Genomic DNA, 18,083 nt, shown 5'->3' with positions numbered 1-18,083 from the left:
TTTGAAGTCTTTTTATATTTTTTACACGATTACGGGCTATCTTTGAAAAAAAATTCTCATCGCTTTTTCGTAACCTGCTGTGATCGTATAGTGGTTAGTACATTGCGTTGTGGCCGCAATAACCCAGGTTCGAATCCTGGTCACGGCAATGGCACCTGTAATCAAAAGTTTTTTTGAAAATGCATTTATAATAAAACTCTTGGGGAAAAGAGCACTCTCCATCAATTAGGGAGTAATCTCTTCTTAAAAGATTAGTTTATTACGACTATTGTGAATGTGCATGTGATTTTTAAAGCCTAAAAAAACTGCAGTTTCGTGGCGCAATCGGTTAGCGCTTCGGCTGTTAACCGAAAGGTTGATGGTTCGAATCCATCCAGAAACGGTAACTAGCATTTTGAAAAAAATATCTTGATAGTGGTTAGTACATTGCATTGTGATCGCAATAACCCAGGTTCGAATCCTCGTTACGGCACTCAAAAGTCTTTTTGAAAGTGCACTTTAATAAAACTGTTTGATAAAAATATTTCAATATTAAAAAAATACGATTCTAAAAAGGAACCATGTCATCAACTGTATAAAAGTACGCTAGCTGAAGTGTTTTTTAATCTGTAATTTCTTTAAAGTGTTAATCTTTTCTTACAAGGTTAGTTCATTAGGACTCTGGTCAAAGTTCAAGTGATTATCGTTTTTTTAGCATAATAGAACTGCAGTTTCTGTGGCGCAATCGGTTAGCGCATTCGGCTGTTAACCGAAAGGTTGATGGTTCGAATCCATCCAGAAACGGTAACTAGCATTTTGAAAAAAATATCTTGATAGTGGTTAGTACATTGCATTGGCGCAATAACCCAGGTTCGAATCTCGTTACGGCACTCAAAAGTCTTTTTGAAGTGCACTTTATAAAACTGTTTGATAAAAAATATTTCAATATTAAAAAAAAATACGATCTAAAAGGAACCATGTCATCAACTGTATAAAAGTACGCTAGCTGAAGTTTTTTAATCTGTAATTTCTTTAAAGTGTATAATCTTTTCTTACAAGGTTAGTTCATTAGGACTCTGGTCAAAGTTCAAGTGATTATCGTTTTTTTAGCATAATAGAACTGCAGTTTCTGTGGCGCAATCGGTTAGCGCGTTCGGCTGTTAACCGAAAGGTTGATGGTTCAAATCCATCCAGAACGTTATCTTCAATTTTTATAAAAACATTTCCATATTAAAAGGCCCACGCTTCTGAACAAAAGCCATGTCATCAACTGCATATAAAAATACTTTGAAGTCTTTTTAATATTTTTTACACGATTACGGGCTATCTTTGAAAAAAATTTTCTCATCGCTTTTTCGTAACCTGCTGTGATCGTATAGTGGTTAGTACATTGCGTTGTGGCCGCAATAACCCAGGTTCGAATCCTGGTCACGGCAATGGCACCTGTAATCAAAAGTTTTTTTGAAAATGCATTTATAATAAACTGTTGGGGAAAGAGCACTCTCCATCAATTAGGAGTAATCTCTTCTTAAAAGATTAGTTATACCACTATTGTGAATGTGCATGTGATTTTTTAAAGCCTAAAAAAACTGCAGTTTCTGTGGCGCAATCGGTTAACGCATTCGGCTGTTAACCGAAATGTTGATGGTTCGAATCCATCCAGAAACGGTAACTAGCATTTTGAAAAAAATATCTTGATAGTGGTTAGTACATTGCATTGTGATCGCAATAACCCAGGTTCGAATCCTCGTTACGGCACTCAAAAGTCTTTTTGAAAGTGCACTTTAATAAAACTGTTTGATAAAAATATTTCAATATTAAAAAAATACGATTCTAAAAAGGAACCATGTCATCAACTGTATAAAAGTACGCTAGCTGAAGTGTTTTTAATCTGTAATTTCTTTAAAGTGTATAATCTTTTCTTACAAGGTTAGTTGATTACGACTCTGGTCAAAGTTCAAGTGATTATCGTTTTTTTAGCCTAGTAGAACTGCAGTTTCTGTGGCGCAATCGGTTAGCGCGTTCGGCTGTTAACCGAAAGGATGATGGTTTAAATCCATCCAGAAACGTTATCTTCAATTTTTATAAAAACATTTCCATATTAAAAGGCCCACGCTTCTGAACAAAAGCCATGTCATCAACTGCATATAAAAATACTTTGAAGTCTTTTTAATATTTTTTAAACGATTACGGGCTATCTTTGAAAAAAATTTTCTCATCGCTTTTTCGTAACCTGCTGTGATCGTATAGTGGTTAGTACATTGCGTTGTGGCCGCAATAACCCAGGTTCGAATCCTGGTCACGGTAATGGCACTTGTAATCAAAAGTTTTTTTGAAAATGCATTTATAATAAACTTTTGGGGAAAGAGCACTCTCCATCAATTAGGGAGTAATCTCTTCTTAAAAGATTAGTTTATTACGACTATTGTGAATGTGCATGTGATTTTTTAAAGCCTAAAACTGCAGTTTCTGTGGCGCAATCGGTTAGCGCGTTCGGCTGTTAACCGAAAGGTTGATGGTTCGAATCCATCCAGAAACGGTAACTAGCATTTTGAAAAAAATATCTTGATAGTGGTTAGTACATTGCATTGTGACCGCAATAACCCAGGTTCGAATCCTCGTTACGGAACTCAAAAGTCTTTTTGAAAGTGCACTTTAATAAAACTGTTTGATAAAAATATTTCAATATTAAAAAAGTACGATTCTAAAAAGGAACCATGTCATCAACTGTATAAAAGTACGCTAGCTGAAGTTTTTTAATCTGTAATTTCTTTAAAGTGTATAATCTCTTCTTACAAGGTTAGTTCATTACGACTCTGGTCAAAGTTCAAGTGATTATCGTTTTTTTAGCCTAATAGAACTGCAGTTTCTGTGGCGCAATCGGTTAGCGCGTTCGGCTGTTAACCGAAAGGTTGATGGTTCAAATCCATCCAGAAACGTTATCTTCAATTTTTATAAAAACATTTCCATATTAAAGGCCCACGCTTCTGAACAAAAGCCATGTCATCAACTGTATAAAAATATCTTTGAAGTCTTTTTAATATTTTACACGATTACGGGCTATCTTTTAAAAAAATTTTCTCATCGCTTTTTCGTAACCTGCTGTGATCGTATAGTGGTTAGTACATTGCGTTGTGGCCGCAATAACCCAGGTTCGAATCCTGGTCACGGCAATGGCACCTGTAATCAAAAGTTTTTTTGAAAATGCATTTATAATAAACTGTTGGGGAAAGAGCACTCTCCATCAATTAGGGAGTAATCTCTTCTTAAAAGATTAGATTTATTACGACTATTGTGAATGTGCATGTGATTTTTTAAAGCCTAAAAAACTGCAGTTTCTGTGGCGCAATCGGTTAGCGCGTTCGGCTGTTAACCGAAAGGTTGATGGTTCGAATCCATCCAGAAACGGTAACTAATAGCATTTGAAAAAAATATCTTGATGGTTAGTACATTGCATTGTGGCCACAATAACCCAGGTTCGAATCCTCGTTACGGCACTCAAAAGTCTTTTTGAAAGTGCACTTTAATAAAACTGTTTGATAAAAATATTTCAATATTAAAAAAGTACGATTCTAAAAAGGAACCATGTCATCAACTGTATAAAAGTACGCTAGCTGAAGTGTTTTTAATCTGTAATTTCTTTAAAGTGTATAATCTCTTCTTACAAGGTTAGTTCATTACGACTCTGGTCAAAGTTCAAGTGATTATCGTTTTTTTAGCCTAATAGAACTGCAGTTTCTGTGGCGCAATCGGTTAGCGCGTTCGGCTGTTAACCGAAAGGTTGATGGTTCAAATCCATCCAGAAACGTTATCTTCAATTTTTATAAAAACATTTCCATATTAAAAGGCCCACGCTTCTGAACAAAAGCCATGTCATCAACTGCATATAAAAATACTTTGAAGTCTTTTTAATATTTTTTACACGATTACGGGCTATCTTTGAAAAAAATTTTCTCATCGCTTTTTCGTAACCTGCTGTGATCGTATAGTGGTTAGTACATTGCGTTGTGGCCGCAATAACCCAGGTTCGAATCCTGGTCACGGCAATGGCACCTGTAATCAAAAGTTTTTTTGAAAATGCATTTATAATAAACTGTTGGGGAAAGAGCACTCTCCATCAATTAGGGAGTAATCTCTTCTTAAAAGATTAGTTTATTACGACTATTGTGAATGTGCATGTGATTTTTTAAAGCCTAAAAAACTGCAGTTTCTGTGGCGCAATCGGTTAGCGCGTTCGGCTGTTAACCGAAAGGTTGATGGTTCGAATCCATCCAGAAACGGTAACTAGCATTTTGAAAAAAATATCTTGATAGTGGTTAGTACATTGCATTGTGGCCGCAATAACCCAGGTTCGAATCCTCGTTACGGCACTCAAAAGTCTTTTTGAAAGTGCACTTTAATAAAACTGTTTGATAAAAATATTTCAATATTAAAAAAGTACGATTCTAAAAAGGAACCATGTCATCAACTGTATAAAAGTACGCTAGCTGAAGTGTTTTTAATCTGTAATTTCTTTAAAGTGTATAATCTCTTTTACAAGGTTAGTTCATTACGACTCTGGTCAAAGTTCAAGTGATTATCGTTTTTTTAGCCTAATAGAACTGCAGTTTCTGTGGCGCAATCGGTTAGCGCGTTCGGCTGTTAACCGAAAGGTTGATGGTTCAAATCCATCCAGAAACGTTATCTTCAATTTTTATAAAAACATTTCCATATTAAAAGGCCCACGCTTCTGAACAAAAGCCATGTCATCAACTGCATATAAAAATACTTTGAAGTCTTTTTAATATTTTTTAAACGATTACGGGCTATCTTTGAAAAAAATTTTCTCATCGCTTTTTCGTAACCTGCTGTGATCGTATAGTGGTTAGTACATTGCGTTGTGGCCGCAATAACCCAGGTTCGAATCCTGGTCACGGCAATGGCACCTGTAATCAAAAGTTTTTGAAAATGCATTTATAATAAACTGTTGGGGAAAGAGCACTCTCCATCAATTAGGGAGTAATCTCTTCTTAAAAGATTAGTTTATTACGACTATTGTGAATGTGCATGTGATTTTTTAAAGCCTAAAAAAACTGCAGTTTCTGTGGCGCAATCGGTTAGCGCGTTCGGCTGTTAACCGAAAGGTTGATGGTTCGAATCCATCCAGAAACGTAACATTTTGAAAAAAATATCTTGATAGTGGTTAGTACATTGCATTGTGGCCGCAATAACCCAGGTTCGAATCCTCGTTACGGACTCAAAAGTCTTTTTGAAAGTGCACTTTAATAAAACTGTTTGATAAAAATATTTCAATATTAAAAAAGTACGATTCTAAAAAGGAACCATGTCATCAACTGTATAAAAGTACGCTAGCTGAAGTGTTTTTAATCTGTAATTTCTTTAAAGTGTATAATCTCTTTTTACAAGGTTAGTTCATTACGACTCTGGTCAAAGTTCAAGTGATTATCGTTTTTTTAGCCTAATAGAACTGCAGTTTCTGTGGCGCAATCGGTTAGCGCGTTCGGCTGTTAACCGAAAGGTTGATGGTTCAAATCCATCCAGAAAACGTTATCTTCAATTTTTTAAAAACATTTCCATATTAAAAGGCCCACGCTTCTGAACAAAAGCCATGTCATCAACTGCATATAAAAATACTTTGAAGTCTTTTTAATATTTTTTACACGATTACGGGCTATCTTTGAAAAAAATTTTCTCATCGCTTTTTCGTAACCTGCTGTGATCGTAGAGTGGTTGGTACATTGCGTTGTGGCCGCAATAAGCCAGTTTCGAATCCTGGTCACGGCAATGGCACCTGTAATCAAAAGTTTTTTTGAAAATGCATTTATAATAAACTGTTGGGGAAAGAGCACTCTCCATCAATTAGGGAGTAATCTCTTCTTAAAAGATTAGTTTATTACGACTATTGTGAATGTGCATGTGATTTTTTAAAGCCTAATAGAACTGCAGTTTCTGTGGCGCAATCGGTTAGCGCGTTCGGCTGTTAACCGAAAGGTTGATGGTTCGAATCCATCCAGAAACGGTAACTAACATTTTGAAAAAAATATCTTGATAGTGGTTAGTACATTGCATTGTGGCCGCAATAACCCAGGTTCGAATCCTCGTTACGGAACTCAAAAGTCTTTTTGAAAGTGCACTTTAATAAAACTGTTTGATAAAAATATTTCAATATTAAAAAAGTACGATTCTAAAAAGGAACCATGTCATCAACTGTATAAAAGTACGCTAGCTGAAGTGTTTTTAATCTGTAATTTCTTTAAAGTGTATAATCTCTTCTTACAAGGTTAGTTCATTACGACTCTGGTCAAAGTTCAAGTTATTATCGTTTTTTTAGCCTAATAGAACTGCAGTTTCTGTGGCGCAATCGGTTAGCGCGTTCGGCTGTTAACCGAAAGGTTGATGGTTCAAATCCATCCAGAAACGTCATCTTCAATTTTTATAAAAACATTTCCATATTAAAAGGCCCACGCTTCTGAACAAAAGCCATGTCATCAACTGCATATAAAAATACTTTGAAGTCTTTTTAATATTTTTTAAACGATTACGGGCTATCTTTGAAAAAAAATTTTCTCATCGCTTTTTCGTAACCTGCTGTGATCGTATAGTGGTTAGTACATTGCGTTGTGGCCGCAATAACCCAGGTTCGAATCCTTGTCACGGTAATGGCACCTGTAATCAAAAGTTTTTTTGAAAATGCATTTATAATAAACTTTTGGGGAAAGAGCACTCTCCATCAATTAGGGAGTAATCTCTTCTTAAAAGATTAGTTTATTACGACTATTGTGAATGTGCATGTGATTTTTTAAAGCCTAATAGAACTGCAGTTTCTGTGGCGCAATCGGTTAGCGCGTTCGGCTGTTAACCGAAAGGTTGATGGTTCGAATCCATCCAGGAACGGTAACTAGCATTTTGAAAAAAATATCTTGATAGTGGTTAGTACATTGCATTGTGGCCGCAATAACCCAGGTTCGAATCCTCGTTACGGCACTCAAAAGTCTTTTTGAAAGTGCACTTTAATAAAACTGTTTGATAAAAATATTTCAATATTAAAAAAGTACGATCTTCTAAAAAGGAACCATGTCATCAACTGTATAAAAGTACGCTAGCTGAAGTGTTTTTAATCTGTAATTTCTTTAAAGTGTATAATCTCTTCTTACAAGGTTAGTTCATTACGACTCTGGTCAAAGTTCAAGTGATTATCGTTTTTTTAGCCTAATAGAACTGCAGTTTCTGTGAAGCAATCGGTTAGCGCGTTCGGCTGTTAACCGAAAGGTTGATGGTTCAAATCCATCCAGAAACGTTATCTTCAATTTTTATAAAAACATTTCCATATTAAAAGGCCCACGCTTCTGAACAAAAGCCATGTCATCAACTGCATATAAAAATACTTTGAAGTCTTTTTAATATTTTTTAAACGATTACGGGCTATCTTTGAAAAAAAATTTTCTCATCGCTTTTTCGTAACCTGCTGTGATCGTATAGTGGTTAGTACATTGCGTTGTGGCCGCAATAACCCAGGTTCGAATCCTTGTCACGGTAATGGCACCTGTAATCAAAAGTTTTTTTGAAAATGCATTTATAATAAACTTTTGGGGAAAGAGCACTCTCCATCAATTAGGGAGTAATCTCTTCTTAAAAGATTAGTTTATTACGACTATTGTGAATGTGCATGTGATTTTTTAAAGCCTAAAAAAACTGCAGGTTCTGTGGCGCAATCGGTTAGCGCGTTCGGCTGTTAACCGAAAGGTTGATGGTTCGAATCCATCCAGAAACGGTAACTAACATTTTGAAAAAAATATCTTGATAGTGGTTAGTACATTGCATTGTGGCCGCAATAACCCAGGTTCGAATCCTCGTTCGCGTTACGGAACTCAAAAGTCTTTTTGAAAGTGCACTTTAATAAAACTGTTTGATAAAAATATTTCAATATTAAAAAAGTACGATTCTAAAAAGGAACCATGTCATCAACTGTATAAAAGTACGCTAGCTGAAGTGTTTTTAATCTGTAATTTCTTTAAAGTGTATAATCTCTTTTTACAAGGTTAGTTCATTACGACTCTGGTCAAAGTTCAAGTGATTATCGTTTTTTTAGCCTAATAGAACTGCAGTTTCTGTGGCGCAATCGGTTAGCGCGTTCGGCTATTAACCGAAAGGATGATGGTTTAAATCCATCCAGAAACGTTATCTTCAATTTTATATAAAAATTTCCATATTAAAAGGCCCACGCTTCTGAACAAAAGCCATGTCATCAACTGCATATAAAAATACTTTGAAGTCTTTTTAATATTTTTTACACGATTACGGGCTATCTTTGAAAAAAATTTTCTCATCGCTTTTTCGTAACCTGCTGTGATCGTATAGTGGTTAGTACATTGCGTTGTGGCCGCAATAACCCAGGTTCGAATCCTGGTCACGGCAATGGCACCTGTAATCAAAAGTTTTTTTGAAAATGCATTTATAATAAACTGTTGGGGAAAGAGCACTCTCCATCAATTAGGGAGTAATCTCTTCTTAAAAGATTAGTTTATTACGACTATTGTGAATGTGCATGTGATTTTTTAAAGCCTAAAAAAACTGCAGTTTCTGTGGCGCAATCGGTTAGCGCGTTCGGCTGTTAACCGAAAGGTTGATTGTTCGAATCCATCCAGAAACGGTAACTAGCATTTTGATAAAAATATCTTGATAGTGGTTAGTACATTGCATTGTGGCCGCAATAACCCAGGTTCGAATCCTCGTTACGGCACTCAAAAGTCTTTTTGAAAGTGCACTTTAATGAAACTGTTTGATAAAAATATTTCAATATTAAAAAAGTACGATTCTAAAAAGGAACCATGTCATCAACTGTATAAAAGTACGCTAGCTGAAGTGTTTTTAATCTGTAATTTCTTTAAAGTGTATAATCTCTTCTTACAAGGTTAGTTCATTACGACTCTGGTCAAAGTTCAAGTGATTATCGTTTTTTTAGCCTAATAGAACTGCAGTTTCTGTGGCGCAATCGGTTAGCGCGTTCGGCTGTTAACCGAAAGGTTGATGGTTCAAATCCATCCAGAAACGTTATCTTCAATTTTTATAAAAACATTTCCATATTAAAAGGCCCACGCTTCTGAACAAAAGCCATGTCATCAACTGCATATAAAAATACTTTGAAGTCTTTTTAATATTTTTTACACGATTACGGGCTATCTTTGAAAAAAATTTTCTCATCGCTTTTTCGTAACCTGCTGTGATCGTATAGTGGTTAGTACATTGCGTTGTGGCCGCAATAACCCAGGTTCGAATCCTGGTCACGGCAATGGCACCTGTAATCAAAAGTTTTTTTGAAAATGCATTTATAATAAACTGTTGGAGAAAGAGCACTCTCCATCAATTAGGGAGTAATCTCTTCTTAAAAGATTAGTTTATTACGACTATTGTGAATGTGCATGTGATTTTTTAAAGCCTAATAGAACTGCAGTTTCTGTGGCGCAATCGGTTAGCGCGTTCGGCTGTTAACCGAAAGGTTTATGGTTCAAATCCATCCAGAAACGTTATCTTCAATTTTTATAAAAACATTTCCATATTAAAAGGCCCACGCTTCTGAACCAAAGCCATGTCATCAACTGCATATAAAAATACTTTGAAGTCTTTTTAATATTTTTTACACGATTACGGGCTATCTTTGAAAAAAATTTTCTCATCGCTTTTTCGTAACCTGCTGTGATCGTATAGTGGTTAGTACATTGCGTTGTGGCCGCAATAACCCAGGTTCGAATCCTGGTCACGGCAATGGCACCTGTAATCAAAAGTTTTTTTGAAAATGCATTTATAATAAACTGTTGGGGAAAGAGCACTCTCCATCAATTAGGGAGTAATCTCTTCTTAAAAGATTAGTTTATTACGACTATTGTGAATGTGCATGTGATTTTTTAAAGCCTAAAAAACTGCAGTTTCTGTGGCGCAATCGGTTAGCGCGTTCGGCTGTTAACCGAAAGGTTGATGGTTCGAATCCATCCAGAAACGGTAACTAGCATTTTGAAAAAAATATCTTGATAGTGGTTAGTACATTGCATTGTGGCCGCAATAACCCAGGTTCGAATCCTCGTTACGGAACTCAAAAGTCTTTTTGAAAGTGCACTTTAATAAAACTGTTTGATAAAAATATTTCAATATTAAAAAAGTACGATTCTAAAAAGGAACCATGTCATCAACTGTATAAAAGTACGCTAGCTGAAGTGTTTTTAATCTGTAATTTCTTTAAAGTGTATAATCTCTTTTACAAGGTTAGTTCATTACGACTCTGGTCAAAGTTCAAGTGATTATCGTTTTTTTAGCCTAATAGAACTGCAGTTTCTGTGGCGCAATCGGTTAGCGCGTTCGGCTGTTAACCGAAAGGTTGATGGTTAAATCCATCCAGAAACGTTATCTTCAATTTTTATAAAAACATTTCCATATTAAAAGGCCCACGCTTCTGAACAAAAGCCATGTCATCAACTGCATATAAAAATACTTTGAAGTCTTTTTAATATTTTTTACACGATTACGGGCTATCTTTGAAAAAAATTTTCTCATCGCTTTTTCGTAACCTGCTGTGATCGTATAGTGGTTAGTACATTGCGTTGTGGCCGCAATAACCCAGGTTCGAATCCTGGTCACGGCAATGGCACCTGTAATCAAAAGTTTTTTTGAAAATGCATTTATAATAAACTGTTGGGGAAAGAGCACTCTCCATCAATTAGGGAGTAATCTCTTCTTAAAAGATTAGTTTATTACGACTATTGTGAATGTGCATGTGATTTTTAAAGCCTAAAAAAACTGCAGTTTCTGTGGCGCAATCGGTTAGCGCGTTCGGCTGTTAACCGAAAGGTTGATGGTTCGAATCCATCCAGAAACGGTAACTAGCATTTTGAAAAAAATATCTTGATAGTGGTTAGTACATTGCATTGTGGCCGCAATAACCCAGGTTCGAATCCTCGTTACGGAACTCAAAAGTCTTTTTGAAAGTGCACTTTAATAAAACTGTTTGATAAAAATATTTCAATATTAAAAAAGTACGATTCTAAAAAGGAACCATGTCATCAACTGTATAAAAGTACGCTAGCTGAAGTGTTTTTAATCTGTAATTTCTTTAAAGTGTATAATCTCTTTTTACAAGGTTAGTTCATTACGACTCTGGTCAAAGTTCAAGTGATTATCGTTTTTTTAGCCTAATAGAACTGCAGTTTCTGTGGCGCAATCGGTTAGCGCGTTCGGCTGTTAACCGAAAGGTTGATGGTTCAAATCCATCCAGAAACGTTATCTTCAATTTTTATAAAAACATTTCCATATTAAAAGGCCCACGCTTCTGAACAAAAGCCATGTCATCAACTGCATATAAAAATACTTTGAAGTCTTTTTAATATTTTTTACACGATTACGGGCTATCTTTGAAAAAAATTTTCTCATCGCTTTTTCGTAACCTGCTGTGATCGTATAGTGGTTAGTACATTGCGTTGTGGCCGCAATAACCCAGGTTCGAATCCTGGTCACGGCAATGGCACCTGTAATCAAAAGTTTTTTTGAAAATGCATTTATAATAAACTTTGGGGAAAGAGCACTCTCCATCAATTAGGGAGTAATCTCTTCTTAAAAGATTAGTTTATTACGACTATTGTGAATGTGCATGTGATTTTTTAAAGCCTAAAAAAACTGCAGTTTCTGTGGCGCAATCGGTTAGCGCGTTCGGCTGTTAACCGAAAGGTTGATGGTTCGAATCCATCCAGAAACGGTAACTAGCATTTTGAAAAAATATCTTGATAGTGGTTAGTACATTGCATTGTGGCCGCAATAACCCAGGTTCGAATCCTCGTTACGGCACTCAAAAGTCTTTTTGAAAGTGCACTTTAATAAAACTGTTTGATAAAAATATTTCAATATTAAAAAAGTACGATTCTAAAAAGGAACCATGTCATCAACTGTATAAAAGTACGCTAGCTGAAGTGTTTTTAATCTGTAATTTCTTTAAAGTGTATAATCTCTTCTTACAAGGTTAGTTCATTACGACTCTGGTCAAAGTTCAAGTGATTATCGTTTTTTTAGCCTAATAGAACTGCAGTTTCTGTGGCGCAATCGGTTAGCGCGTTCGGCTGTTAACCGAAAGGTTGATGGTTCAAATCCATCCAGAAACGTTATCTTCAATTTTTATAAAAACATTTCCATATTAAAAGGCCCACGCTTCTGAACAAAAGCCATGTCATCAACTGCATATAAAAATACTTTGAAGTCTTTTTAATATTTTTTACACGATTACGGGCTATCTTTGAAAAAAATTTTCTCATCGCTTTTTCGTAACCTGCTGTGATCGTATAGTGGTTAGTACATTGCGTTGTGGCCGCAATAACCCAGGTTCGAATCCTGGTCACGGCAATGGCACCTGTAATCAAAAGTTTTTTTGAAAATGCATTTATAATAAACTGTTGGGGAAAGAGCACTCTCCATCAATTAGGGAGTAATCTCTTCTTAAAAGATTAGTTATTACGACTATTGTGAATGTGCATGTGATTTTTTAAAGCCTAAAAAAACTGCAGTTTCTGTGGCGCAATCGGTTAGCGCGTTCGGCTGTTAACCGAAAGGTTGATGGTTCGAATCCATCCAGAAACGGTAACTAGCATTTGAAAAAAATATCTTGATAGTGGTTAGTACATTGCATTGTGGCCGCAATAACCCAGGTTCGAATCCTCGTTACGGCACTCAAAAGTCTTTTTGAAAGTGCACTTTAATAAAACTGTTTGATAAAAATATTTCAATATTAAAAAAGTACGATTCTAAAAAGGAACCATGTCATCAACTGTATAAAAGTACGCTAGCTGAAGTGTTTTTAATCTGTAATTTCTTTAAAGTGTATAATCTCTTCTTACAAGGTTAGTTCATTACGACTCTGGTCAAAGTTCAAGTGATTATCGTTTTTTTAGCCTAATAGAACTGCAGTTTCTGTGGCGCAATCGGTTAGCGCGTTCGGCTGTTAACCGAAAGGTTGATGGTTCAAATCCATCCAGAAACGTTATCTTCAATTTTTATAAAAACATTTCCATATTAAAAGGCCCACGCTTCTGAACAAAAGCCATGTCATCAACTGCATATAAAAATACTTTGAAGTCTTTTTAATATTTTTTACACGATTACGGGCTATCTTTGAAAAAAATTTTCTCATCGCTTTTTCGTAACCTGCTGTGATCGTATAGTGGTTAGTACATTGCGTTGTGGCCGCAATAACCCAGGTTCGAATCCTGGTCACGGCAATGGCACCTGTAATCAAAAGTTTTTTTGAAAATGCATTTATAATAAACTGTTGGGGAAAGAGCACTCTCCATCAATTAGGGAGTAATCTCTTCTTAAAAGATTAGTTTATTACGACTATTGTGAATGTGCATGTGATTTTTTAAAGCCTAAAAAACTGCAGTTTCTGTGGCGCAATCGGTTAGCGCGTTCGGCTGTTAACCGAAAGGTTGATGGTTCGAATCCATCCAGAAACGGTAACTAGCATTTTGAAAAAAATATCTTGATAGTGGTTAGTACATTGCATTGTGGCCGCAATAACCCAGGTTCGAATCCTCGTTACGGCACTCAAAAGTCTTTTTGAAAGTGCACTTTAATAAAACTGTTTGATAAAAATATTTCAATATTAAAAAAGTACGATTCTAAAAAGGAACCATGTCATCAACTGTATAAAAGTACGCTAGCTGAAGTGTTTTTAATCTGTAATTTCTTTAAAGTGTATAATCTTTCTTACAAGGTTAGTTCATTACGACTCTGGTCAAAGTTCAAGTGATTATCGTTTTTTTAGCCTAATAGAACTGCAGTTTCTGTGGCGCAATCGGTTAGCGCGTTCGGCTGTTAACCGAAAGGTTGATGGTTCAAATCCATCCAGAAACGTTATCTTCAATTTTTATAAAAACATTTCCATATTAAAAGGCCCACGCTTCTGAACAAAAGCCATGTCATCAACTGCATATAAAAATACTTTGAAGTCTTTTTAATATTTTTTACACGATTACGGGCTATCTTTGAAAAAAATTTTCTCATCGCTTTTTCGTAACCTGCTGTGATCGTATAGTGGTTAGTACATTGCGTTGTGGCCGCAATAACCCAGGTTCGAATCCTGGTCACGGCAATGGCACCTGTAATCAAAAGTTTTTTTGAAAATGCATTTATAATAAACTTTGGGGAAAGAGCACTCTCCATCAATTAGGGAGTAATCTCTTCTTAAAAGATTAGTTTATTACGACTATTGTGAATGTGCATGTGATTTTTTAAAGCCTAAAAAAACTGCAGTTTCTGTGGCGCAATCGGTTAGCGCGTTCGGCTGTTAACCGAAAGGTTGATGGTTCGAATCCATCCAGAAACGGTAACTAACATTTTGAAAAAATATCTTGATAGTGGTTAGTACATTGCATTGTGGCCGCAATAACCCAGGTTCGAATCCTCGTTACGGAACTCAAAAGTCTTTTTGAAAGTGCACTTTAATAAAACTGTTTGATAAAAATATTTCAATATTAAAAAAGTACGATTCTAAAAAGGAACCATGTCATCAACTGTATAAAAGTACGCTAGCTGAAGTGTTTTTAATCTGTAATTTCTTTAAAGTGTATAATCTCTTCTTACAAGGTTAGTTCATTACGACTCTGGTCAAAGTTCAAGTGATTATCGTTTTTTTAGCCTAATAGAACTGCAGTTTCTGTGGCGCAATCGGTTAGCGCGTTCGGCTGTTAACCGAAAGGTTGATGGTTCAAATCCATCCAGAAACGTTATCTTCAATTTTTATAAAAACATTTCCATATTAAAAGGCCCACGCTTCTGAACAAAAGCCATGTCATCAACTGCATATAAAAATACTTTGAAGTCTTTTTAATATTTTTTACACGATTACGGGCTATCTTTCAAAAAAATTTTCTCATCGCTTTTTCGTAACCTGCTGTGATCGTATAGTGGTTAGTACATTGCGTTGTGGCCGCAATAACCCAGGTTCGAATCCTGGTCACGGCAATGGCACCTGTAATCAAAAGTTTTTTTGAAAATGCATTTATAATAAACTGTTGGGGAAAGAGCACTCTCCATCAATTAGGGAGTAATCTCTTCTTAAAAGATTAGATTATTACGACTATTGTGAATGTGCATGTGATTTTTTAAAGCCTAAAAAAACTGCAGTTTCTGTGGCGCAATCGGTTAGCGCGTTCGGCTGTTAACCGAAAGGTTGATGGTTCGAATCCATCCAGAAACGGTAACTATATAGCAATTTGAAAAAAATATCTTGATAGTGGTTAGTACATTGCATTGTGGCCACAATAACCCAGGTTCGAATCCTCGTTACGGCACTCAAAAGTCTTTTTGAAAGTGCACTTTAATGAAACTGTTTGATAAAAATATTTCAATATTAAAAAAGTACGATTCTAAAAAGGAACCATGTCATCAACTGTATAAAAGTACGCTAGCTGAAGTGTTTTTAATCTGTAATTTCTTTAAAGTGTATAATCTCTTCTTACAAGGTTAGTTCATTACGACTCTGGTCAAAGTTCAAGTGATTATCGTTTTTTTAGCCTAATAGAACTGCAGTTTCTGTGGCGCAATCGGTTAGCGCGTTCGGCTGTTAACCGAAAGGTTGATGGTTCAAATCCATCCAGAAACGTTATCTTCAATTTTTATAAAAACATTTCCATATTAAAAGGCCCACGCTTCTGAACAAAAGCCATGTCATCAACTGCATATAAAAATACTTTGAAGTTTTTTATATTTTTTACACGATTACGGGCTATCTTTGAAAAAAATTTTCTCATCGCTTTTTCGTAACCTGCTGTGATCGTAGAGTGGTTAGTACATTGCGTTGTGGCCGCAATAACCCAGGTTCGAATCCTGGTCACGGCAATGGCACCTGTAATCAAAAGTTTTTTTGAAAATGCATTTATAATAAACTGTTGGGGAAAGAGCACTCTCCATCAATTAGGGAGTAATCTCTTCTTAAAAGATTAGTTTATTACGACTATTGTGAATGTGCATGTGATTTTTTAAAGCCTAATAGAACTGCAGTTTCTGTGGCGCAATCGGTTAGCGCGTTCGGCTGTTAACCGAAAGGTTGATGGTTCGAATCCATCCAGAAACGGTAACTAACATTTTGAAAAAAATATCTTGATAGTGGTTAGTACATTGCATTGTGGCCGCAATAACCCAGGTTCGAATCCTCGTTACGGAACTCAAAAGTCTTTTTGAAAGTGCACTTTAATAAAACTGTTTGATAAAAATATTTCAATATTAAAAAAGTACGATTCTAAAAAGGAACCATGTCATCAACTGTATAAAAGTACGCTAGCTGAAGTGTTTTTAATCTGTAATTTCTTTAAAGTGTATAATCTCTTCTTACAAGGTTAGTTCATTACGACTCTGGTCAAAGTTCAAGTGATTATCGTTTTTTTAGCCTAATAGAACTGCAGTTTCTGTGGCGCAATCGGTTAGCGCGTTCGGCTGTTAACCGAAAGGATGATGGTTTAAATCCATCCAGAAACGTTATCTTCAATTTTTATAAAAACATTTCCATATTAAAAGGCCCACGCTTCTGAACAAAAGCCATGTCATCAACTGCATATAAAAATACTTTGAAGTCTTTTTAATATTTTTTACACGATTACGGGCTATCTTTGAAAAAAATTTTCTCATCGCTTTTTCGTAACCTGCTGTGATCGTATAGTGGTTAGTACATTGCGTTGTGGCCGCAATAACCCAGGTTCGAATCCTGGTCACGGCAATGGCACCTGTAATCAAAAGTTTTTTTGAAAATGCATTTATAATAAACTGTTGGGGAAAGAGCACTCTCCATCAATTAGGGAGTAATCTCTTCTTAAAAGATTAGTTTATTACGACTATTGTGAATGTGCATGTGATTTTTTAAAGCCTAAAAAAACTGCAGTTTCTGTGGCGCAATCGGTTAGCGCGTTCGGCTGTTAACCGAAAGGTTGATTGTTCGAATCCATCCAGAAACGGTAACTAGCATTTTGATAAAAATATCTTGATAGTGGTTAGTACATTGCATTGTGGCCGTAATAACCCAGGTTCGAATCCTCGTTACGGCACTCAAAAGTCTTTTTGAAAGTGCACTTTAGTAAAACTGTTTCATAAAAATATTTCAATATTAAAAAAGTACGACTCTAAACAGAAGCCATGTCATCAACTGTATAAAAGTACGCTGAAGTGTTTTTAATCTGTAATTTCTTTAGAGTGTATAATCTCTTCTTACAAGGTTAGTTCATTACGACTCTGGTCAAAGTTTAAGTGATTATCGTTTTTTTAGCCTAATAAAACTGCAGTTTCTGTGGCGCAATCGGTTAGCGCGTTCGGCTGTTAACCAAAAGGTTGCATGATGGTTCAAATCCATCCAGAAACGTTATCTTCAATTTTTATAAAAACATTTCCATATTAAAAAGACCACGGTTCTGAACAAAAGCCATGTCATCAACTGTATATAAAAATACTTTGAAGAGTTTTTAATATTTTTTACACGATTACGGGCTATCTCTAAAAAAAATTTCTCATCGCTTTTTCGTAACCTGCTGTGATCGTATAGTGGTTAGTACATTGCGTTGTGGCCGCAATAACCCCGGTTGGAATCCTGGTCACGGCAATGACACCTGTAATCAAAAGTTTTTTTGAAAATGCATTTATAATAAAACTGTTGGGGAAAGAGCACTCTCCATCAATTAGGGAGTAATCTCTTCTTACAAGACTAGTTTATTAAGACTCTTGTGAATGTGCAATAGATTTTTTTAATCCTAAAAAACTGCAGTTTCTGTGTCGCAATCGGTTAGCGCGTTCGGCTGTTAACCGAAAGGTTGATGGTTTGAATCCATCCAGAAACGTTACTAGCATTTTGACAAAAATATCTTGATACTGGTTAGTATACATTGCATTGTGGCCGCAAAAACCCAGGTTCGAATCCTCGTTACGGCACTCAAAAGTCTTTTTGAAAGTGCACTTTAATAAAACTGTTTGATAAAAATATCTCAATATTAAAAAAAGTACGACTCTAAACAGAAGCCATGTCATCAACTTTATAAAAGTACGCTGAAGTGTTTTTAATGTGTATTTTCTTTAAAGTGTATCATCTTTTC

The 18,083-nt window shown here is 35.6% G+C and overlaps 58 non-coding genes across 58 annotated transcripts; all 58 read left to right on the top strand.

The window, feature by feature from the left end:
• The first annotated feature begins 76 nt into the window (after positions 1-76).
• Trnah-gug lies at positions 77-148 on the top strand. The gene has a single exon. It is a non-coding gene; the product is annotated as a tRNA-His (tRNA).
• A 162-nt stretch (positions 149-310) lies between these two features.
• On the top strand, positions 311-382 carry Trnan-guu. The gene has a single exon. It is a non-coding gene; the product is annotated as a tRNA-Asn (tRNA).
• A 327-nt stretch (positions 383-709) lies between these two features.
• Positions 710-783, top strand: Trnan-guu. Its single transcript has one exon. It is a non-coding gene; the product is annotated as a tRNA-Asn (tRNA).
• A 321-nt stretch (positions 784-1,104) lies between these two features.
• On the top strand, positions 1,105-1,177 carry Trnan-guu. Its single transcript has one exon. It is a non-coding gene; the product is annotated as a tRNA-Asn (tRNA).
• A 166-nt stretch (positions 1,178-1,343) lies between these two features.
• Positions 1,344-1,415, top strand: Trnah-gug. Its single transcript has one exon. It is a non-coding gene; the product is annotated as a tRNA-His (tRNA).
• A 158-nt stretch (positions 1,416-1,573) lies between these two features.
• On the top strand, positions 1,574-1,647 carry Trnan-guu. The gene has a single exon. It is a non-coding gene; the product is annotated as a tRNA-Asn (tRNA).
• Positions 1,648-1,974: 327 nt separating this feature from the next.
• Positions 1,975-2,048, top strand: Trnan-guu. The gene has a single exon. It is a non-coding gene; the product is annotated as a tRNA-Asn (tRNA).
• Positions 2,049-2,214: 166 nt separating this feature from the next.
• Positions 2,215-2,286, top strand: Trnah-gug. The gene has a single exon. It is a non-coding gene; the product is annotated as a tRNA-His (tRNA).
• Positions 2,287-2,444: 158 nt separating this feature from the next.
• Trnan-guu lies at positions 2,445-2,518 on the top strand. Its single transcript has one exon. It is a non-coding gene; the product is annotated as a tRNA-Asn (tRNA).
• A 326-nt stretch (positions 2,519-2,844) lies between these two features.
• On the top strand, positions 2,845-2,918 carry Trnan-guu. The gene has a single exon. It is a non-coding gene; the product is annotated as a tRNA-Asn (tRNA).
• A 162-nt stretch (positions 2,919-3,080) lies between these two features.
• Trnah-gug lies at positions 3,081-3,152 on the top strand. Its single transcript has one exon. It is a non-coding gene; the product is annotated as a tRNA-His (tRNA).
• Positions 3,153-3,313: 161 nt separating this feature from the next.
• Trnan-guu lies at positions 3,314-3,387 on the top strand. Its single transcript has one exon. It is a non-coding gene; the product is annotated as a tRNA-Asn (tRNA).
• Positions 3,388-3,713: 326 nt separating this feature from the next.
• Positions 3,714-3,787, top strand: Trnan-guu. Its single transcript has one exon. It is a non-coding gene; the product is annotated as a tRNA-Asn (tRNA).
• A 166-nt stretch (positions 3,788-3,953) lies between these two features.
• Positions 3,954-4,025, top strand: Trnah-gug. The gene has a single exon. It is a non-coding gene; the product is annotated as a tRNA-His (tRNA).
• Positions 4,026-4,185: 160 nt separating this feature from the next.
• Trnan-guu lies at positions 4,186-4,259 on the top strand. The gene has a single exon. It is a non-coding gene; the product is annotated as a tRNA-Asn (tRNA).
• Positions 4,260-4,585: 326 nt separating this feature from the next.
• On the top strand, positions 4,586-4,659 carry Trnan-guu. Its single transcript has one exon. It is a non-coding gene; the product is annotated as a tRNA-Asn (tRNA).
• A 166-nt stretch (positions 4,660-4,825) lies between these two features.
• Positions 4,826-4,897, top strand: Trnah-gug. Its single transcript has one exon. It is a non-coding gene; the product is annotated as a tRNA-His (tRNA).
• Positions 4,898-5,056: 159 nt separating this feature from the next.
• Trnan-guu lies at positions 5,057-5,130 on the top strand. Its single transcript has one exon. It is a non-coding gene; the product is annotated as a tRNA-Asn (tRNA).
• Positions 5,131-5,451: 321 nt separating this feature from the next.
• Positions 5,452-5,525, top strand: Trnan-guu. Its single transcript has one exon. It is a non-coding gene; the product is annotated as a tRNA-Asn (tRNA).
• A 399-nt stretch (positions 5,526-5,924) lies between these two features.
• Trnan-guu lies at positions 5,925-5,998 on the top strand. The gene has a single exon. It is a non-coding gene; the product is annotated as a tRNA-Asn (tRNA).
• Positions 5,999-6,325: 327 nt separating this feature from the next.
• On the top strand, positions 6,326-6,399 carry Trnan-guu. The gene has a single exon. It is a non-coding gene; the product is annotated as a tRNA-Asn (tRNA).
• Positions 6,400-6,799: 400 nt separating this feature from the next.
• Trnan-guu lies at positions 6,800-6,873 on the top strand. Its single transcript has one exon. It is a non-coding gene; the product is annotated as a tRNA-Asn (tRNA).
• Positions 6,874-7,202: 329 nt separating this feature from the next.
• Positions 7,203-7,276, top strand: Trnan-guu. Its single transcript has one exon. It is a non-coding gene; the product is annotated as a tRNA-Asn (tRNA).
• A 400-nt stretch (positions 7,277-7,676) lies between these two features.
• Positions 7,677-7,750, top strand: Trnan-guu. The gene has a single exon. It is a non-coding gene; the product is annotated as a tRNA-Asn (tRNA).
• A 333-nt stretch (positions 7,751-8,083) lies between these two features.
• Positions 8,084-8,157, top strand: Trnan-auu. Its single transcript has one exon. It is a non-coding gene; the product is annotated as a tRNA-Asn (tRNA).
• A 165-nt stretch (positions 8,158-8,322) lies between these two features.
• Positions 8,323-8,394, top strand: Trnah-gug. Its single transcript has one exon. It is a non-coding gene; the product is annotated as a tRNA-His (tRNA).
• A 161-nt stretch (positions 8,395-8,555) lies between these two features.
• Positions 8,556-8,629, top strand: Trnan-guu. The gene has a single exon. It is a non-coding gene; the product is annotated as a tRNA-Asn (tRNA).
• A 327-nt stretch (positions 8,630-8,956) lies between these two features.
• Positions 8,957-9,030, top strand: Trnan-guu. The gene has a single exon. It is a non-coding gene; the product is annotated as a tRNA-Asn (tRNA).
• Positions 9,031-9,196: 166 nt separating this feature from the next.
• Positions 9,197-9,268, top strand: Trnah-gug. Its single transcript has one exon. It is a non-coding gene; the product is annotated as a tRNA-His (tRNA).
• A 161-nt stretch (positions 9,269-9,429) lies between these two features.
• Trnan-guu lies at positions 9,430-9,503 on the top strand. The gene has a single exon. It is a non-coding gene; the product is annotated as a tRNA-Asn (tRNA).
• Positions 9,504-9,669: 166 nt separating this feature from the next.
• On the top strand, positions 9,670-9,741 carry Trnah-gug. Its single transcript has one exon. It is a non-coding gene; the product is annotated as a tRNA-His (tRNA).
• Positions 9,742-9,901: 160 nt separating this feature from the next.
• Trnan-guu lies at positions 9,902-9,975 on the top strand. Its single transcript has one exon. It is a non-coding gene; the product is annotated as a tRNA-Asn (tRNA).
• Positions 9,976-10,301: 326 nt separating this feature from the next.
• On the top strand, positions 10,302-10,374 carry Trnan-guu. The gene has a single exon. It is a non-coding gene; the product is annotated as a tRNA-Asn (tRNA).
• A 166-nt stretch (positions 10,375-10,540) lies between these two features.
• Positions 10,541-10,612, top strand: Trnah-gug. The gene has a single exon. It is a non-coding gene; the product is annotated as a tRNA-His (tRNA).
• Positions 10,613-10,772: 160 nt separating this feature from the next.
• Positions 10,773-10,846, top strand: Trnan-guu. The gene has a single exon. It is a non-coding gene; the product is annotated as a tRNA-Asn (tRNA).
• Positions 10,847-11,173: 327 nt separating this feature from the next.
• On the top strand, positions 11,174-11,247 carry Trnan-guu. Its single transcript has one exon. It is a non-coding gene; the product is annotated as a tRNA-Asn (tRNA).
• A 166-nt stretch (positions 11,248-11,413) lies between these two features.
• Positions 11,414-11,485, top strand: Trnah-gug. Its single transcript has one exon. It is a non-coding gene; the product is annotated as a tRNA-His (tRNA).
• A 160-nt stretch (positions 11,486-11,645) lies between these two features.
• On the top strand, positions 11,646-11,719 carry Trnan-guu. Its single transcript has one exon. It is a non-coding gene; the product is annotated as a tRNA-Asn (tRNA).
• A 326-nt stretch (positions 11,720-12,045) lies between these two features.
• Trnan-guu lies at positions 12,046-12,119 on the top strand. Its single transcript has one exon. It is a non-coding gene; the product is annotated as a tRNA-Asn (tRNA).
• A 166-nt stretch (positions 12,120-12,285) lies between these two features.
• On the top strand, positions 12,286-12,357 carry Trnah-gug. Its single transcript has one exon. It is a non-coding gene; the product is annotated as a tRNA-His (tRNA).
• Positions 12,358-12,517: 160 nt separating this feature from the next.
• Trnan-guu lies at positions 12,518-12,591 on the top strand. Its single transcript has one exon. It is a non-coding gene; the product is annotated as a tRNA-Asn (tRNA).
• A 326-nt stretch (positions 12,592-12,917) lies between these two features.
• Positions 12,918-12,991, top strand: Trnan-guu. Its single transcript has one exon. It is a non-coding gene; the product is annotated as a tRNA-Asn (tRNA).
• Positions 12,992-13,157: 166 nt separating this feature from the next.
• On the top strand, positions 13,158-13,229 carry Trnah-gug. The gene has a single exon. It is a non-coding gene; the product is annotated as a tRNA-His (tRNA).
• A 160-nt stretch (positions 13,230-13,389) lies between these two features.
• Positions 13,390-13,463, top strand: Trnan-guu. Its single transcript has one exon. It is a non-coding gene; the product is annotated as a tRNA-Asn (tRNA).
• Positions 13,464-13,789: 326 nt separating this feature from the next.
• On the top strand, positions 13,790-13,863 carry Trnan-guu. Its single transcript has one exon. It is a non-coding gene; the product is annotated as a tRNA-Asn (tRNA).
• Positions 13,864-14,029: 166 nt separating this feature from the next.
• Trnah-gug lies at positions 14,030-14,101 on the top strand. The gene has a single exon. It is a non-coding gene; the product is annotated as a tRNA-His (tRNA).
• A 160-nt stretch (positions 14,102-14,261) lies between these two features.
• Trnan-guu lies at positions 14,262-14,335 on the top strand. Its single transcript has one exon. It is a non-coding gene; the product is annotated as a tRNA-Asn (tRNA).
• A 326-nt stretch (positions 14,336-14,661) lies between these two features.
• On the top strand, positions 14,662-14,735 carry Trnan-guu. Its single transcript has one exon. It is a non-coding gene; the product is annotated as a tRNA-Asn (tRNA).
• A 166-nt stretch (positions 14,736-14,901) lies between these two features.
• Positions 14,902-14,973, top strand: Trnah-gug. The gene has a single exon. It is a non-coding gene; the product is annotated as a tRNA-His (tRNA).
• Positions 14,974-15,134: 161 nt separating this feature from the next.
• Positions 15,135-15,208, top strand: Trnan-guu. Its single transcript has one exon. It is a non-coding gene; the product is annotated as a tRNA-Asn (tRNA).
• A 331-nt stretch (positions 15,209-15,539) lies between these two features.
• Positions 15,540-15,613, top strand: Trnan-guu. The gene has a single exon. It is a non-coding gene; the product is annotated as a tRNA-Asn (tRNA).
• Positions 15,614-15,777: 164 nt separating this feature from the next.
• On the top strand, positions 15,778-15,849 carry Trnah-gug. Its single transcript has one exon. It is a non-coding gene; the product is annotated as a tRNA-His (tRNA).
• A 161-nt stretch (positions 15,850-16,010) lies between these two features.
• On the top strand, positions 16,011-16,084 carry Trnan-guu. The gene has a single exon. It is a non-coding gene; the product is annotated as a tRNA-Asn (tRNA).
• Positions 16,085-16,411: 327 nt separating this feature from the next.
• Positions 16,412-16,485, top strand: Trnan-guu. The gene has a single exon. It is a non-coding gene; the product is annotated as a tRNA-Asn (tRNA).
• Positions 16,486-16,651: 166 nt separating this feature from the next.
• Positions 16,652-16,723, top strand: Trnah-gug. Its single transcript has one exon. It is a non-coding gene; the product is annotated as a tRNA-His (tRNA).
• A 161-nt stretch (positions 16,724-16,884) lies between these two features.
• Trnan-guu lies at positions 16,885-16,958 on the top strand. Its single transcript has one exon. It is a non-coding gene; the product is annotated as a tRNA-Asn (tRNA).
• A 323-nt stretch (positions 16,959-17,281) lies between these two features.
• Trnan-guu lies at positions 17,282-17,359 on the top strand. Its single transcript has one exon. It is a non-coding gene; the product is annotated as a tRNA-Asn (tRNA).
• Positions 17,360-17,757: 398 nt separating this feature from the next.
• On the top strand, positions 17,758-17,831 carry Trnan-guu. Its single transcript has one exon. It is a non-coding gene; the product is annotated as a tRNA-Asn (tRNA).
• The last annotated feature ends 252 nt before the right edge of the window (positions 17,832-18,083 follow it).

This window comes from Dendronephthya gigantea, unplaced genomic scaffold, assembly GCF_004324835.1.
Source record: "Dendronephthya gigantea isolate DGI-Jeju-01 unplaced genomic scaffold, DenGig_1.0 000096F, whole genome shotgun sequence".
In the NCBI taxonomy this organism is placed as follows: domain Eukaryota; kingdom Metazoa; phylum Cnidaria; class Anthozoa; order Malacalcyonacea; family Nephtheidae; genus Dendronephthya; species Dendronephthya gigantea.
This window is presented reverse-complemented; position numbering and strand designations above follow the sequence as displayed.